The 17566-nt window shown below is 42.3% G+C and overlaps 1 pseudogene; it reads left to right on the plus strand.

The window, feature by feature from the left end:
• Positions 1 to 17566, plus strand: part of LOC138297138 (SAFB-like transcription modulator) — a 163608-nt pseudogene that overhangs the window by 131951 nt on the left and 14091 nt on the right.

Here is a 17566-nt window from a genome sequence, read left to right on the forward strand (position 1 = left end):
CTGAATTTTTTACAGTCCTGTCCAGAATTTGCCTCAATGCCAGGTGGTCGCCCTACAGTGAGGGCTTTGTGTTCAACTGCTGCAGTGCTGCTATTGTGCTGTAAATGGGATCTCCTAGTGGATAACTAAGGTCAGGGGAAAGCGATAAGGAAAAAAGGGGTTAAAATGACTGTTTTCTGCATATGGACGTAGTCTCATGAAAGGGTGTTTAGACAGAATATCGGAAACAAAAATATCATGGGGCAAATTATCGTGTCAAGACTATCAAGGACACCAATATTGTGAAAGTAAGTTTTTATAGGTATTTAAAGGTTTACTATATATATGTAGTTTGAACATATATATATCTTAAAGATAAGTAGATGTGAAGTTAGGAATAATAAATCTCCACTTACCTATTTGCACTTACCTTCACGGTCTTTTGTTCCTTGATATTTTTCACATGATATTTTGTCCACACGATAGTTTTGTTTTGGATATTCTGTCAGTGATCCCTGTAAAAAGGGTCTATAATAAATCTATAATAAAACTCGGTGTAATGAATACTACTTAAAATAACTAAAGCAGCACCAGCCTTTTTTGAAAGAATAGCTTGTAAAAGTGTTTGAGAATATGGCACAGTCTCTGGGAGTTACTTGCCTATCGGCAACGAACTCATTGATCAGTGAAAATGTCATAATAAGATTCAAGTAACACCCTTAGGGGCATATTTATACTCTTTTTGCGCCGGATTTGCGTTGGTTTTTTTTTACGCACATTCGACGCAAACACTGCCCCATATTTATACTTTGACGTCCGACGCAGCGGGCGTCAAAGTTCCACCATGTGTGCCATTTTTTAGAAGGGGGAACCAGCCTTGCGTTAATGATATGCAAGGTAGGCGTTCCCTTCTAAAAAATGACTCCCAGGCCTGTGCGCCATATTTAAACTCCCGTGCAAAAATTACGCACGGGAGTGGGCGGGTCAAAAAAAATGACGTCCAGCCACGTTTGCGTCATTTTTTAACGCCTGCTCAGGACAGGCGTTAAGGGACCTGTGGGCTCAGAAGGAGCCCAGAGGTGCCCTCCCATGCCCCCAGGGACATCCTTGCCCACCCCAGGAGGACGCCCAAGGATGGAGGGACCCACCCCAGGGATATTGAGGTAAGTCCAGGTAAGTATATTTTTTTTATTTTTTTTGTGGCATAGGGGGGCCTGATTTGTGCCCCCCTACATGCCACTATGCCCAATGACCATGTCCAGGGGACATAAGTCCCCTGGGCATGGCCATTGGGCAAGGGGGCATGACTCCTGTCTTTGCTAAGACAGGAGTCATGTCAATGGAGGGTGGGAGTAAAAAAAAATGGCGCAAATTTTTTGCCTCAGACCGACTTGCCCCATTTTTTGACGCCCAAGCTCCATTTTCCCCTATGCCGGCGCTGCCTGGTGTGGGTCTTTTTTTTTTACTCACACCAGTCAGCTCCGCCGGCTAACGTCATTCCATAAATAAGGCGCCCGCATGGCCCTTTGGAATGGCGTTAGCCGGCGTTAAAATTTTTGACGCACAACTGCGTTGGCGCAGTTGTGCGTCAAAAAGTATAAATATGGCCCTAAATGTGTACCTAAGAAATGAAACGGTGAATATTAAAATCTATATTGCGATATCTGGGCACAAAAGTAACAATCCTTTACCTTCGGAACTTGGTTTAGAGCTATAGAAAATAAGCAATGCCCATAACCCAAGAGAGTTCATGTTTTTATATCCATGACCCTTTTTTGCAATTTCTGTTTTCCGTTTGAACTTTCCACTTTGTGTGACAGGTAGAGGATGACTGTCCTGATTGTTTCTTTCTGGCAGCTTTCTTCCAGGCTCTCCTGACTTGGTTTTCGATTATGCATCTTTTGAAGTAAAGGGCATGCAATGCAGTGTTTCATTTGCCTTCAAGAGAAAAGGACTTTAGGTTTATTATTGTTTTCTAGGAGACGAAACTGGTAAGAAAATTGTCAGAATAGGAAATGTGTGTTTAAAGCTTCCCTGTACCCATTCTTCAAAGGCAGGCTTTGTAATAACACTTATGAAACAATGAATAATTCTACACTAGTTCACATGAAATTCTGTTTAGGGCTAAAATTATAGTTTCCATATGTTAATGGCTCTGAAGATTTACCCCAAACTAAGTACTGTAAGTATCAGACTGTGAAAAAGTGATTGATATGCTTTTAAATTTTTGCCTTTGCATAGTGGTAAGTACCCCTTATGTGGTCCCAAAGCTTTTCTCTGTGGTCGAATACATATGCAATGAGGGCCTCATTTTCAAGGACTGATGCATCGCCGCATTGCAGCAGCAATGCAGCAAACATTCTTGCACTGCAGCAAGGCCATGGATGCGTTGTATTTACAATATGAGGCAACATGGCGTATGGTCCCAAGGACACCTCAGAAATTCAGGCGCATCTGAGGGAACCCTGCTGCAACTCATTAGCCCCAGAAGTTGTGCATTGCTGAATTTGACCTCAGAACTGACACAACTTCAGCAATGGTCAAAAATCAGAGGCAATACATCAGTTCTGATTGATGCAAGAAGCCTATTATGTGGGGACAAATGTTAAAGATTGTAAAATGGTGGAATAGTACCTTGTACACTCTTACATTGGTCCTGCATGCAATGTATGCAGTATGGATAGGTGCCACATTACAGTGAGCATAGCCTACTTGTGTATATTTAGAGACTTGAGTATGTGTGACATAGTGAATGACATTGTAATGTGAGTGAATGCAAGTATATGATGCAATGGTAAGTGGCAACTTGTATTATCTTCCTTATGAGTGTACTTACCTGTTGTCTTTTGGAGTACGCTGGTCTAGACTTGGGGACCTATTTCTCCATGGAGAAGTTACAATCCTGGCCTTCCCGTACAGGGAGTACACAACTTCACATAGCCTTGCTTCAGTGTATGATGATATGATAGGTGTCATGGTACCAGGTCAAGGTGTCCATTGCATGATTGTCTTATGTGTAGACCCACTACTATTAGAGGGGATGGGAAATACAGATAAATGTGAGTGTGTAAAGGGACTTCAAATGGTCAGATTACTGTTACAAAGCCACTGCATCAGTTCCCACGCTTAGGTTAAAGAGCCGTTTGAATTGTGACGCATTCCAGGCTTAGTGCCACACATCTTAAAGTTGTGTCATGCATTGAAAAACTTGTAAATTTCACTGTCAGTTCTAAGTGGGTTTTTACGAGGGAACGCCTATTCTGCATACATTATAAACTGCAAGAAGCAGACATTTCCGGCGCAGGTATTTTTTGATGGAGGCCATCAAAATCTGATGCATTGGGGCTAATGCATAGTTTTGTAAATATGGGGTAACATGGAACAGAGAATGCACTGCTGATGCATCACAAAAAATTATGCAATGGCGGCACAAGTTCCTTGTAAATAAGGCCCTAGGAGTCCTGTGTGAGGTTTAGAGGTGTGTTTCATTGTGTTATAGCTGACTTGGTGCAGTGTTTACGCATGAAGCAAATGCAAAAGGCAATGAGAAACAGGATTAAATGCTGTGACCGCCAGGTTGTTTTCTCAGTCCTAGATGTTCTGAGGTACCTGGAAAGGAGTTACACCCTTTGGGAGGAAAGAGGCGTGTGTCTGGATGACCAGCTTGTACGATAGAAGGTGGAGTAGGGAGGGTGTGCTGAGAGTCCCTGTAATTCACTGACCCTTTGGGCTGAGTTAATGGCCACTAGAAAGGCAGTTTAGATGGTTGAAGAGGGCAATTGTGCAGAGGCTCAAAAGGTGCATACATTTAGAAGGATAGAGCAAAATTTAGATTCCTCTGGGACATGATTTATGGTTTGGGGGAAATGTGCTGCAAGTCAATAAGGAATCTAGCCACAACCCGTAACTTGAATAAAAAAAGTTGGTTCTGCAACTGCAAAAATACCAAAATGGCTTCCAGCTAAACATGAACTGAGCCCAGAACAGAGCCCTGTGAGGTGAAAGGTCGAGAAAACAGAAGAACCTTAGAGAGAAGTGCAAAAAGAGGGTTGTTGTTAGAAGCACACTTTGTGACAAACTTTTCCCAAATGCTGGGGTATACAGATCTAGTGGAGGAATGCCTGGCTGCCAGAATAATATCACAGACTTCAGGAGGAAGGTCGAAAGCTGCCAACTGTTGCCACTGAATCCCCAGGCATGAAGGTGAAGAGTGCGCAGGATCGGGTGCAGAACCCTCCCCGGTTGCTGCGACAGAAGATCCTCTTGAAGAGGCAGCCTGATCTGGGGACAGATGGTTAGGCTCCATAGCTCGGGATATCAGACTCTCTGTGCCCAATACGGAGCCACAAGAATATGTTGGGCCTGGTTGTTACTGATTTTTTTAGAATCCTGGGCAGGACTGGTATAGGCCAAAAAGTGTACAGGAGGCCAAGACGAAGAGCATCTTCGAGTGAGAGTCGCCTTAGAAAATCCAGGTTGCAAAACTGCTGAAATTTAGCATTCTTGGCCGTGGTGAACAGATCTAAAAAAGACTATCCCCACTGTTGAAAGAAGCTATGCACCTCCTCTGGGTAGAGATGCCACTTATAATCTGCTAGGCATCTTCGTCTAAATTCCTCTGCCTTGGCATTTGGAGAGCCTGCCAGGCGTTGAACCACCAGGGAAATGCCGTGGCATTCTAGCTATATACAGAGACGCAGGGCCTCAGCACACCCTCTTTGTTGCAGTACTACATGGCAGTGGTGTTGTCTGTGAACACCAGAACCAGCCTTCCCTTGATCGAAGGAAGAAAACCTTTTAATGCCAAGCAAATCGCCCAAAACTCCAACAGGTTGATGTGAAGCCCAGACTGCACACAAGACCAGAGTCCTCTTTTGTCCGCCTTTCCCAGATGGCCGTCCCATCCCAGAAGTGACACTTCTGTCACTACAGGCAACTCTGATAGGGGAAGGGAGAGGGCTCTGCCACTGACCCAATTGTGATTCGTCAGCCACCACTGCACATCTTTCACAGTTCCCTCTGAGATCTCGACCATGTTGGAGAGATCACCCTGATACTCCGCCCACTGGGAATTTAGGTCAGTCCGCAGAGCATGCATATACCAATGACCATGAGCTACAAGCAGGGAGCCATGAGGTCCAGCATCCTCGGGGTCATTCTCACTGAAATCCAGGATAGAGGCTGAAACATTGGTGTCATAACCTGAATATCTTTGACTCGCCCCTCAGGAGGATAGGCCCCAGACTGCACTGTATCCAAAACAACTTCCTTGTAAAGGAGATTCTGAAAGGGAATGAACTGTGACTTTGGCATGCTGATAGTGAACCCCAGTGAGTGCAGAAGGTTCACCATAGACGACTGCCTGGGGTGAGTCTGCCTTCAACAGCCAACCATTGAGGTAGGGCAAGAGTGAAACCTCGGACCTCAGATAAGCTGCAACCTATGTCATCACTTTCCTGAACACACCAGGTTGCTGGTAAACTGAAAGTGCTCTTGGCTCACTATGAACTGCAGATAACATCAGTGGGCAGACAGGCCGGGAATGTTGAAATATAAATCCTGGAAGTCCAACGCTACCATCCAGTCTCCTGTATCCACAGCAAATCAAACCTATGCAAGTGTAAGCATTTTCAATTTCGCCATTCTCAGGAAGAGATTTTAAAAGGCACAGGTATAGGATAGGACAAAGGCCTTCGTCCTTGGACACTAGAAAGTAGCGGGAATAGCAACCATGACCTACTTCTGATGCCATAACCCTCTCTGGCCAAGACAGCCAGCACTTTCTGACAGAACAAGGAGAGGTGGTGCTCCACCAATTCATCAGAAGTGGATGGCATGGGTAGAGGGGTGGTCACAATGGAGCAAGGAGAAGTGATCCTCCATCAGTTGGTCGGAAGTGGAAGGCATGGGTGGAGGGGTAGTCACAAAGGGCAAGGAGTAGCCTCTTTGGACGATTTGCGAAACCCATTTGTCATTGTTAGTGATTACCAGCGGTGCAGGTGATGGTGTATTCTGCCTCTCCCTGGAGGCCCATAATGGTCAGAGTAAAAACTAAAGGGATTTGGAGGCTGTGGCTGCTGCAAGGGTGGTATACTGGCTCCATCTCTGGTTACCTGTCCCACGTGGTTCATGGAACCCACATCCTCAGCCATGAAAAGGCTGAGAAGCCTGTTGGGCTTGGTGGCTGGCAGGGGATGATGCAGTTGGAGCCCCCTTTAGTGGCCACGGAAAAGGTTGGAAAGGGGTCTTGGCTTGACAAGGGGAAAATGACAAGCCCAAGGACCTGCCCGTAGTTCTGCTCTCTTTAAGGCCCTCAAGCGCAGAGTCTGCCTTCTGTTCAAATAGATAAGAGTCATTAAAGGGCATGTCCGTATGTGAGGCTTAGACATCCCCTGAAAAGCCAGTGGTTCTCAGCCATGTGTGGCACCATAAGGCCACCTACGATGAAATCACACAGCGAGTCGATCATGTCCAGTCCGCATTCTATGGTGACTTTTACTGCGTCTCTCCTGTCAGCAATAGCGTGGGAGAGGATAGCTCCTCTAAGAACATAGGCAGAAATTATATGTACTCCTATTTGTGTATCTGAGGGGCAGTTGTATTTTTTGAGGAAGGCTGTGATCTGTGAAAAGGTTGCTTTATCTGTGCTGGCTCCCCTCATGGACCAGCAGGGTTTTCCACTCCTCCAGGCCAACTTTTTCTCCTTCAGTACTGGGACTGTTGCTGTATACTTCTCGTCAGCAGCCAAGGCAGCAGCAGACTTCTATTACTCAGCTGCCAGCCTCATTTCATCAAGAACAAGGGATTCCCTTTTCTCCTTTAGGGCAAGGATGGCTTATTTCAAGTTCAAAGCCCATTCAACACTCCTGTCCTCCAGCTCCAGCTTGGGAGCCTCCACCTCTGATGGGAACAAATTGGGAGAGGATACACTGTCACCAGCCTTGGACAACACAAGTAAATCGCCTGCCTGGGAAAAATCATCCTATTCCACCGGTGCCTCCTCAAGTTCATCTTCATTCTCTTCTGGAACTGCTTGAATGCTTGGTTTGAATATGACCTTCATTTTCATTATAGTGAGGACAGCTAGAAAGAGTTGCAACTGCCTTATGTAGATGTAAGGTGGATGAAACTCCGTCCACATCGACGGAGTGTAGTTTATCGCATAGGCGGTTTCCCGCTGTCATCGGTAGCATACTCCTATGCTGGCTAACATTACTCTATTGCTATCCAGGTGATGGTTTTGCACCAATCATATTTAGATTCACATTGTCCTGCTGTTGTACTAACAGAGCGTCCCTGACAGCGGGAGTCCATCGTGGGACCCACCCAACATTGTACTATGGCTGTGGCTATTGGATGGGTGATAGCGGCACACACATAAATTGTTTGTTGGCTGATTGGAAACATCTGCATACCACATGTTAAAACACACTCCATTTCAGACCATGATCCTTTGCCATACCACTGCACAACACAGTCTTTCAGCTGAATTTGCCACGCAGAAGTCAGATTATTTCCTTTTTCTCCCTCTGTTGATTTTTCACTTATTTAAAAAAATGTCATTAACTTGTGGATCCTCTATTACATTCAATTTTATTTCCTCATAATGGCAGGGAGAAAAAATTCCCATTTTATAGAGGATGAATTGTCAGTCATGGTGGATGAATTTATTAGAGTAGAGCCACAATTGTTTGGAGCCCAAGTATAAAATACCACTTTATCACAGAAAAAAGGCAAATATGGTCCAGAATAGTTGACAGAGTGAATGCTGTAGCCAGCAACCTGTGCACACAGGAGGAAATGAGGAAGCGGCGGAATGGTGATGGTTCTCTCAGCCCCCCCATTACAACTATTTTCCTGTGAGGAGGAGGTCTTGCAGATCTTATCTCCTGAAGGGTTGACAAGAATCCCTGATGGAGTGGAGACTAGTAAGCTACTTTTGAATGTCTTATAAACAAAAATGTCATTTTTGCTCTTTAGGCAGCTGCTGATAATGTGTTTTGCACCTTTGTAAAACATATAAACACAATTTGAAAAATCACAAATCTATTGTCATCATCAAATTTGAAGCAGTATGGTGTTACCATTCCTTTTACTACTGGGCAATGTGTGTGGTCAATATGTGTGTTGTTCCTCATTGATCATTTCTCGTAATAGCTTGTTTGAATGTATTCTGTTGTAGGTTTTGTTTGTTTGAATGTATTCGGTTGTAGTTAAGGTAGCAGTCTTAAAACCACATCCATTATACCATGAAGGTATGGTGCCTGTAAGTCTTTGTTCACCTTTTAACATATTTCACATATGTCATAATTTAGTAAATGTGTGTACATGTTCACGGCAAATATTTTACTAGGAATGTTCAACTTACAACTTCGAAGTGGTGGCAATGTCAATTTGGAAGGACTACAACTACCATGATGTCTTGTTTCTGCATATGGAAAATATGTCTACAGTGTGATAATTGTCACTTTTATACATATATGGCAAAATGTCGGCCATTTCTCAAACCATATTTTATGCAATGAATACAAATTAGATTATTTTAGGTAATTTTGTATGTTGTCACTTTTTCATATGTCATTGAAGTGATGTCATTGATTTCACAAATCAAAGTATGTTGACTTAAAGAAGCAATTTCATGGTATGTTGTTTGCAGATTACAAGTTGTAATGAAAATAGATGTACTTAGTAAAGTTGTGTAATACTCTATGGTTGACTTCTCATTTCTCCTCTCTACTGAGTTGGGATGAATGTGTTTTATGTACACTTCCTAAGTATTCTATCTCTTTTCAGGACATCTCCTCACTTTCATTTTTTGTAGGTGGCATGTGTATAACATTTATTGTTTGGGTAACTGCCAAAAACCAACGAAAGGTTTAATCATACTATTAAAACTATTTTGTTTATTTTACGTTGCTTCATTTGTAGTCCATGACTCATTTGATGCATAATCCAGACTTTTACCATTTGTTTTCTTGTAGTTCATATTAGGTCCCACCACCAAAGTACATGGACAACCACCTGCCACAGAGGATACCTCCACTCCAAGACCAGGATCAAGCCTTCACTGAGGACTCTACTCCTGCAATTCCTGATGATGTGGAGCAGCCTGGTCCATCTGGCCGGTCTGGGCAGACAGCTCTAGTGAGTCTCTCTTGGCCCACACCTACACCTCCCACCCCAGCTGCTACAAGATCTCAAATCAAATCAAATCAAGGACATTACAGTTAATTAAAAACACAGAATAACAGTTAAAAAATATAAAAACAATCTCAGCTAGAATGTCACATGTGCATTTCTTCTCACACTGCAATGTGCTGTTTTAAACCTCTTATACATGGAGCTCACTCCCTACTTACCATTCTTCAACGGAAAAAGTGTTTGTGCCCTTGGTAGAACATGTGTGTGTTGTTTGGTCAGCTCACTTCACCCTCCATTCCCCAATGGTAAAGTGCTTGTGCCCTTGATACTATGCATGTGCTTTATTGAATGAGTGACTTCTCCAACAGTCCATTAATGCACTATAAACACCTATCCCCTGTTTTACACAGAGCATCCCCGCCCTCCAACAATACCTCTGCCAATGGACACCTCCACTTCCTGTGTTCAAAGGAACATCACCCCAATCTTGTGCCCCCCAGTCATGGCTGATGTTGAGCCAAAACCACCACTACCAACACCTCCAGTTCAGCCAGGACTATTGGTGTAATTGCTATGGAATTCCCATTGTGAGGCAGAAGATCTAGCTCCAGTTGATGACATAAATCAAGAATAGTTTGCCCATTCAATCTGAATTTTTTGATAATATCCCATTCTTTCACATTCTTTCATGATTGCAAGGTCTGGAAATGGTCTAAACACTTGAGGCTGTTGTCTCCTACCTCTCCCTGGGTTCAGATAGCTGCATTTAAGAAAAAGAGAAATATCTCTTTAAATGTGCAAACATTTCTGTGATAATCAACACACATCTCATGTCTTTGTAAAATTCAATATGTTTTTGTGACATATGTGTACACAACATTTTTTAAGTGATGTTGGAAACTATTTTAACAATTTTTAATGTCTGATATAAAAAAAGTGCAAATAATGCATTTAAAAATGTATTATTTACACATTTTTTTTATTTTCTTTCTCTGCAATTCTGTCTAAGGAAGTATAAATTATACCACACCACTTTTGCATTTAACCACAGTAATTCATTACATTATAGTGTTTTCATAGAAAATAATAATGTACATATTTTGTATATGTAAACACACTAGACATCATTTTGAGTGGTGGTGACGCACTTAACATTTAAAAATACACTGGTTACATTCTAAAATGGCAGCCACCTTGCCATCAGGACATTTGCAATCCGACGGAAATCAGCGTAAGTTTCCCCACATAGTGGGTATAAACTCCGCAACAGACAAAGCCACGAGGTACTGTGTATGACTGCTATGTACGAAAGCCAATGGATGTGTTCGTCTTTGTTGATGATCATGAACATCATGTAGATGTATGTGACATATCGAATAAAAGCTCACTTACCTTCTAACACTGCCCCCAACAACACCACCTCAACTTTTGCTGCTGTTTCCAGCCTCTGGGTGCCAAGATGCCAGGAAGAGCAGATGACAGGGCCCCTAACTTCTCAGTCGAGGAATTGGATGATCTGGTTTCAGAGGTCCTTTGGAGTGAAATCAACTCAATATTTGGGCTGTGTCCAAAATGATGTTTATCCATGCTTTCAAATGTTTGTAAATTAAAATGAAAATTTACATTGATTTAGGTAACATTTCATTTCAATTTACACACATTTCAAAGTTTATCATTTACAGACTGCAAGCTCCTTACACCCAGTGGCCAGTAGACACTGTGCCATAAGTATAAGTGAAAAATACAGCCATATTCTGAAATGAGAGAAATGTAAAGTATAGAAAATTAATTATTTTTATGAACTTGCCTGCATAATTATTTTATGTCCTTTCAATTTCTACCATTTTCAAAACAATGAGTATCTGTTTGTCTCATCGATGCAACTGTGCCACATGTGGCAAAAGGTTTGTCCTGTGCTGCAAGTACATGTAACACAGGCTCTCAGTCACCCAGACAAATATTTCCCATTCATACACGCACATGTTCATACACCACCAAAGACCACACTCAAACACATGGCAGTCCTTTCTTACTGCCCTTAGTCATAGCATATGGTTCAAAGCATAGTATCTGACTCTATGGACATTAGGCATTAAGCCTATGCAGCTGGGCATAGATGTGTGTGATATTACAAGGTGTTTAGCTTTCAGGAGCTCACAATGATTTGGACTGATCAGAAGCTGCATTTACTACAGGAAATTTTTCAGACCCCTGGCCTAGATGATGTTAGTGACCTGGATTTTTAAACAAAGGACATGAAAAGTGATGAGGGTACTCAACCGGTCACAAAATATTTGTAGTTTCAAGAAAAATAAAATAAAATAAATGCTGCAGTGACCTTTTAGAAATGCTTGTGAAAGTTTCTACACAATGAAGATGCGGACCCTAGGGGCCTACAGGCGGCGTAGGATTCACTGCAGGAAGAGGTGGGAGGACCTACAATCGTCAACCCTAAAGTCATCTGAAGTCCAGCTTGGCCAGTCCTCCCAATGTGGGAAGTGTGTGCCCAACACCCTGACCCCCTAATGGCCCTCATACTTGCGTTGACTGATGCCGACCTGGATGGGCAGTTGAGAGCCCAACAGCATCATCAAGGGGGTGAGTTATTTTTTGAGTTCTCATTGGTAGTTAACTTTTATTTGTTACAGCAATAATTTATGCCATTAACATAAAGGTTAATACACATCCAGCGCACAAGAAGTGTTCTGGAAGACCTACGTTTTTTACAAGGTGTATGATGATGTGTTTTGTGTATTGATTTATTGTAAATGTTCCCACTAGATTCCTTATCACTACCAAATGAATGTTTTGAGCAGACACATGCCTGCCTAAGAAAAAAGAGGTACCTGGATTTTTTCTATGTTTTGAGGGACAGTTTTACCACACATGCCACAATTTATGATTGGGACAGGTGTGATGCTCCATCACAATTGTGAGGAGGTTATATTGGCCATATTACAGGTGTCATTGCATACAATGCACTTATACATTGGATGTTCCAAATTTCACATTGGTGAGTTGATACAATGAACAAACAATAGTGAGCATGTGATCCAAAATGACTAAGAACATGTGAACAATGGTACCCATTTGTAGCAGAAACATTTAAAAATATGTTTTCACTGCAAAATTCAGGTCAATTAATGTTAACAATTGCAGATTGGCATGAAGCCTTACTCCTTCACAAATCTGCATGTAGGCCACTCTGTTTCAACAAACATGAATTTGGTAGAAAAACATTATTAAACGACACAGATCGGAAAGTGTACACATTGGTGACAGAGTAACACATACACAACACAACATTTATTGTTTCCTTTGTTATGTCCAGATGATAAATTAATATTGAAGCAAATGAGTTATTGAAAAGGACTTTTGCTGATGGACAATATACATGGCACAAAGGTTCCTTGCTAAATATTTATTTTTGTGACATGATTTCACTATTCCAAACAACCAATCTGATCCATTCAGAGGTGGTAAACAATTTCATGAGAAATGTGAAGTGTTTAAGAGAAATTATCAAAAATGAAATAGGAGTAATGTTGGTAGTTTACAATCCTGGGCGCACATAAGTCCATAATATGTTCCCTACATGCATGGGGTACTGGTAAAGTATACCTGTGTTTTAAAGCCTTGAAACAGGTAAATATTAAAATTAGGAAATGTTTTGTTAAATAACTTTGTGCTTACTTTTATTTGCACAGATATATGAAAAATGTTGTATGTGTCTTTTCAGCATCCTCAGGAGCAGGCGAAAGAGACATTGGCCAAAAAGGCAGGGAAGCAGCTGGCCACTGTGTGTTGGGTGGAAACAATGGACACCTATGGGCACAGTGGCATGGAAGGTGAGGGGACTAGCACAGAGGATACTAGCTCGATATCTTCTTCGGAAGCCTCCAGAAGTGGCCAGTCCTTAGTGGTGGCAGACCCTAAAGGACCTGTTCCATTTGTATCCTTGTTGGCCACCCAGATTCCCATCTCCACCCTCCCTCTTGATCCCCCCAGTTTGCGAAAACCTTTCACCTAAAAGGGTTGGGGTCTCCTTTGCTGCATGTACCTCATCCTTACCTTTATGGCCCTGGCTGCGCTCACTGAAGAGGCTATTGAACTCTTAAAAAGCATTTCTGTGAGCCAGACAGTGATCGTGAATGGCACCCAGATGCTTAGTTCCCAAATGCAACAGATGGTTACATTTCTGGATGCCATTCATGGTTCAACATCTGGCATGCAGAGATTGCTAGCAAACAAAGCCTCCACACTGACCACAGCCCCCAACCGCCCAATCTTGTGGTCCCTCCCAATCCCAAGCACTCTCACTTTTTTGCATGCACCCACTCCAACTCCCACCCCAGTCCCAAGCACCCTTACTTCTTTACATGCACCCACTCCAACAGACACAAGCAGCACACACACACACACACACACATAAACACTGACACACAAAGAAGCACAAATATACATTGATCCAACATACACACACTACTGGCACTACACCCATAGGCACAACAACCACTAACACAATCACCACACCCACCACAGACCCACAAGCACCTCCACCACACCCACCACACCCACCACCACAGACTAAAGCATTACCAACCCACACACAACCACCACCACACTCACAATCACCACAATGACCAGCACACCCACAACCACTGAGACACCCACAAGCACCACAACATCTACTTTAACAGCACACTCATCCAAACACACAGTCTCACACATGCATACACAAAAAACAACAACACCAAACCCACACAGTCACAGTCCCCTGAACACAAAACACCTACAAAACCACACACATTCAAACTTACACCAGACATGCATTCATCTACAGCACATACAGACACATGCACCACAAACACATGAACCACCTCAACAGCACACTCATCCAAACAAACACCCTCACAGAAAAGCTCACCCCTAAGAACACCCACCAAACACAAATGCACGCACTCACCCAAGCACCACACAGCTTCCAAGAAAAACACAACCAAACATACACCAGATTCACAAGTACCTGCAAAGCAGACAGACACACACGCCACCCACTCCGGCTTCCTCTACTTCCCAAACCCAAACCTTTACCACATCTTCTACCCCTTCTCCTCCACCCACTTTAACTTCTTACCTGTTCCTGAGCCCCAAGACACCAAAACCCACCCCTACCAAGAAGGATCCTTGAGGTGCCTGCTATGTGCCCACTAGATGCCCATTTCTGAGGAGGTTGTTCATTGGCTGTGTCTTTAAGAGGAAAGTTCTTGGGCAAATAATCCATATATTGATGCAGTGCATCCTGTGTCATTGGACATTGAAGTTTTGTTTATGTTGCTAATTTTGGGAGATACATATCTCATTTAAGAATTGAAAGGTTTCTTTTCACAAAGTTTGTCCTGGCATTATTTTTTAATTGAAAATAACTGATTGATGACAATGTTATTTATGAAAAAATCAGTAACATGAACTTAATTTTATTTAACTGTGAACACAACTGGTTTTATTTTTGACATATTTGCATAGTGCATGCATTAGTGATGGACATTTGTAATGAACATGTTAATTTTGGTGCAAGCATTTATCATGACACACCAAAATTAAACATGTTTATATTTTTTTGTAACTTGTTATTACAGGTGTGTTTATTTATGTGTTAATAATAAACATGTGCATTACACATATAAACACTTTAGAGGTAAAAAAAATAATGATTAACAGAAACTGCACTAGACAAGGGGATATGTGACATTTATTTATACATATATGAAATGTTTGAAGTTTAGAGGTCACATTGAAAGTACATTTCTTGTAAACCCACTTGTTGCATTTTGTAGTGCAATTACTACATTTTATTAGATTTATGTTGTTCAATTATTATGTATATATATATATATTTATATAGAAATTTATATATATATATATATATATATACATATATATATATATATATATATATATGTATTTTGGTAATTTAAGGAAAATCATTATGCACACCTGTATGGACACATTTTCTATATTGGATTAATGTGACTTTTTGTGTAGGTGTTTATTAGTACGAATGTAGCTTGGACCAAATTGTTAAATGTAAATAAAATATACAGGTGTGTTTCTTTAAATTTCTGACACTAACACATTACACACATATACATTTTACAATATTGTACTATTGCTTGCAAATATTTATGAAAAATACACCAGTACAGAGCTAATATACACAGATAATTCTGATGGTAACAGGTAAAACAGTCACTTACTTTTGGTTCCAGCAATGATGGGGTTGATTTTTGTCATAGTCCAGTAGCAGCAGCAAAGGAAGGACTTGTACTATTTGGTTCATGACTGCAAGGAAAGTGAACAATAGAAACAAAGGTAAGTCTCAACCTTATATGGCTTTGATCCCACCAACTCAGGTGTGTGGAGGTTTATGCCTCACAGTTACGTTGCCTGCAAGGCACATCTTGATTGGCCCAATGGTAAGAATGGCTGTGGTCCCACCTCCGGTCGCTTTTGCCTACGGTGCCATCAATGCAGGTTTAAAATTCTGGCAGTGGCAGCAGTTCGCTAATGGACTTTCATCTATGGGCTCACCAGCATCTAAATAAAATAGGCAGACTGCATAGTTGGTGAATGGATTATACACCAGAAAAATGATGGAGGTAGTAGATGTGCCAAGATCTAGATCAGGCCCCAAGTCTCTGAAATGGAATTCAGAATCTTCCAATGAGGCAGGGTCCTAGGCTATGGCTGGCTTGCAATACTACAAAGTTAAATGCATCATTGCCAAGCTTCCACTGAAGCCATTGGTTTTGGCTTAAACCCTCTAAGCACGACAAAGCTGGATTTCGCGGCCTCCTAGGGTACTTTACTAGTCAAATCGATGTTCTGCTTTGCCTCTGTCTCAGGTTAAAACTTATGTTATTTTAGATTTATTTGTATAGCCCACAACTCACCTGGGAGAGTATTCCAGTGCAGCTGCTATTCCCTTTTTTAGTAGTCAAAATCCCCAAACAGTAAGGCTGAAAGCTGTAGCATTCAGGGGTCCAGGAGGCCAGATACTCTTGCCATTAGATTCCACTGCACCAGTTTTATAGCATAAAAAAACCTCAAAGTGGGAGAAACATAGGCCCAGATTTACAAGAATCAGTACTGATGCACCCGATTTGTTTGTGCCCCCTACCACCTAACGACATCATGAGTGTGCTGTATTAATAAAACGGTGCATCATGGCACACCTCAGGCCAATAGCATCAACATTTTAGACGCTATTGTGGCACTTTGCTGCTCTAGCGTAAAAAATGTTGCCGCTAGTGCAGCAAAGTACAAGGAGGCCCATTGATTTCAATGGTTGCGTCCTTTTAACACCTGCTTTGAGCAGGCCTCATAATGTCGGAACACCCACCTTGCATACATTATGCCTGGTGCAAGGAGTCACATAGTAACTTTGCATATATGTTGTGGTGATTTTTGCCTCGTTGAGCCACATTAGCATAAAAAAAAAAACACTAATGTGGTGCAAGGAAGTGCTAGGGCCTTGTAAATATGGCCCGTAGTTTTCTAGTCCACCAAGTGCATGATCTTCAGAGGCAAGCCTCGCCCGCTTGTCCTCTTTCTCTGAAAGTGGAAAAAACTGCCCTAGATGGTCCAATTGCTGGGAAAGTTCTATTTGCTTAGCCATTAATATATAAAAATTAAGGGCCACATTTATCAAAGATTTGTGGTACTCTAGCACCACGCAGCTTGATGCAAGAGTGAAGCAACTCTTAAAGCAGATTTATCAAGCCAGGCAAGGGCACCCTGCATGGCCTTGCTTGGCTTGATAAAAATAGAGTGAAGCAACACAGGACGAATTGCTGTATTGCGTTAGTCTGCCCTGGGAAGGTGTTCCATGGGAAGAGCGTGGGTGTTCCCAGTCATCATCCCAGATAGTTGTTGCAACATGGCCATCATAGTGGGGCACAACAGAAAGGAAGTGAGTGTTCTATCCTCAGGAGAAAGCAAGCAGGGAGGAGCCAGTGGGAGTTTTACAAGAGGAGGACAGCAAAGGTGCAGTGGAGGTGAACATGGACGGAAAACCGCAACTGACTAAGGGCTAGATGTACGAAAGGGTTTTCCCCATACTATGTCCATGGGAAAATGTGTTCATACATATGGCCCTAAGTCTCCAACCCAGAAACAGGAACGGGGCAGGCTAGCAGATATCTCAACAGAGAGCAAGGCAGAGAAGAGAGACAACACAGAGACCGACAGGAACAGCATTCTGACAGCCCCGGCGGCCTCAAGGAGGAAGGTGCTGCAATCCCCAATACCACAGCCCTAAAGGAGGGTCTTGGATGCATGAAATTGCCATTTACCCATTTCTTTAAACTGTTGAGTTGGTGGGAAGGTGGTGGGGAAGAGCACTCCTGACAAACAGAGGGCAGATTGGGACTAAAACAAAAGTGAA

The sequence above is a fragment of the Pleurodeles waltl genome, chromosome 5 (assembly GCF_031143425.1).
Source record: "Pleurodeles waltl isolate 20211129_DDA chromosome 5, aPleWal1.hap1.20221129, whole genome shotgun sequence".
NCBI classification, from domain to species: Eukaryota; Metazoa; Chordata; class Amphibia; order Caudata; family Salamandridae; genus Pleurodeles; species Pleurodeles waltl.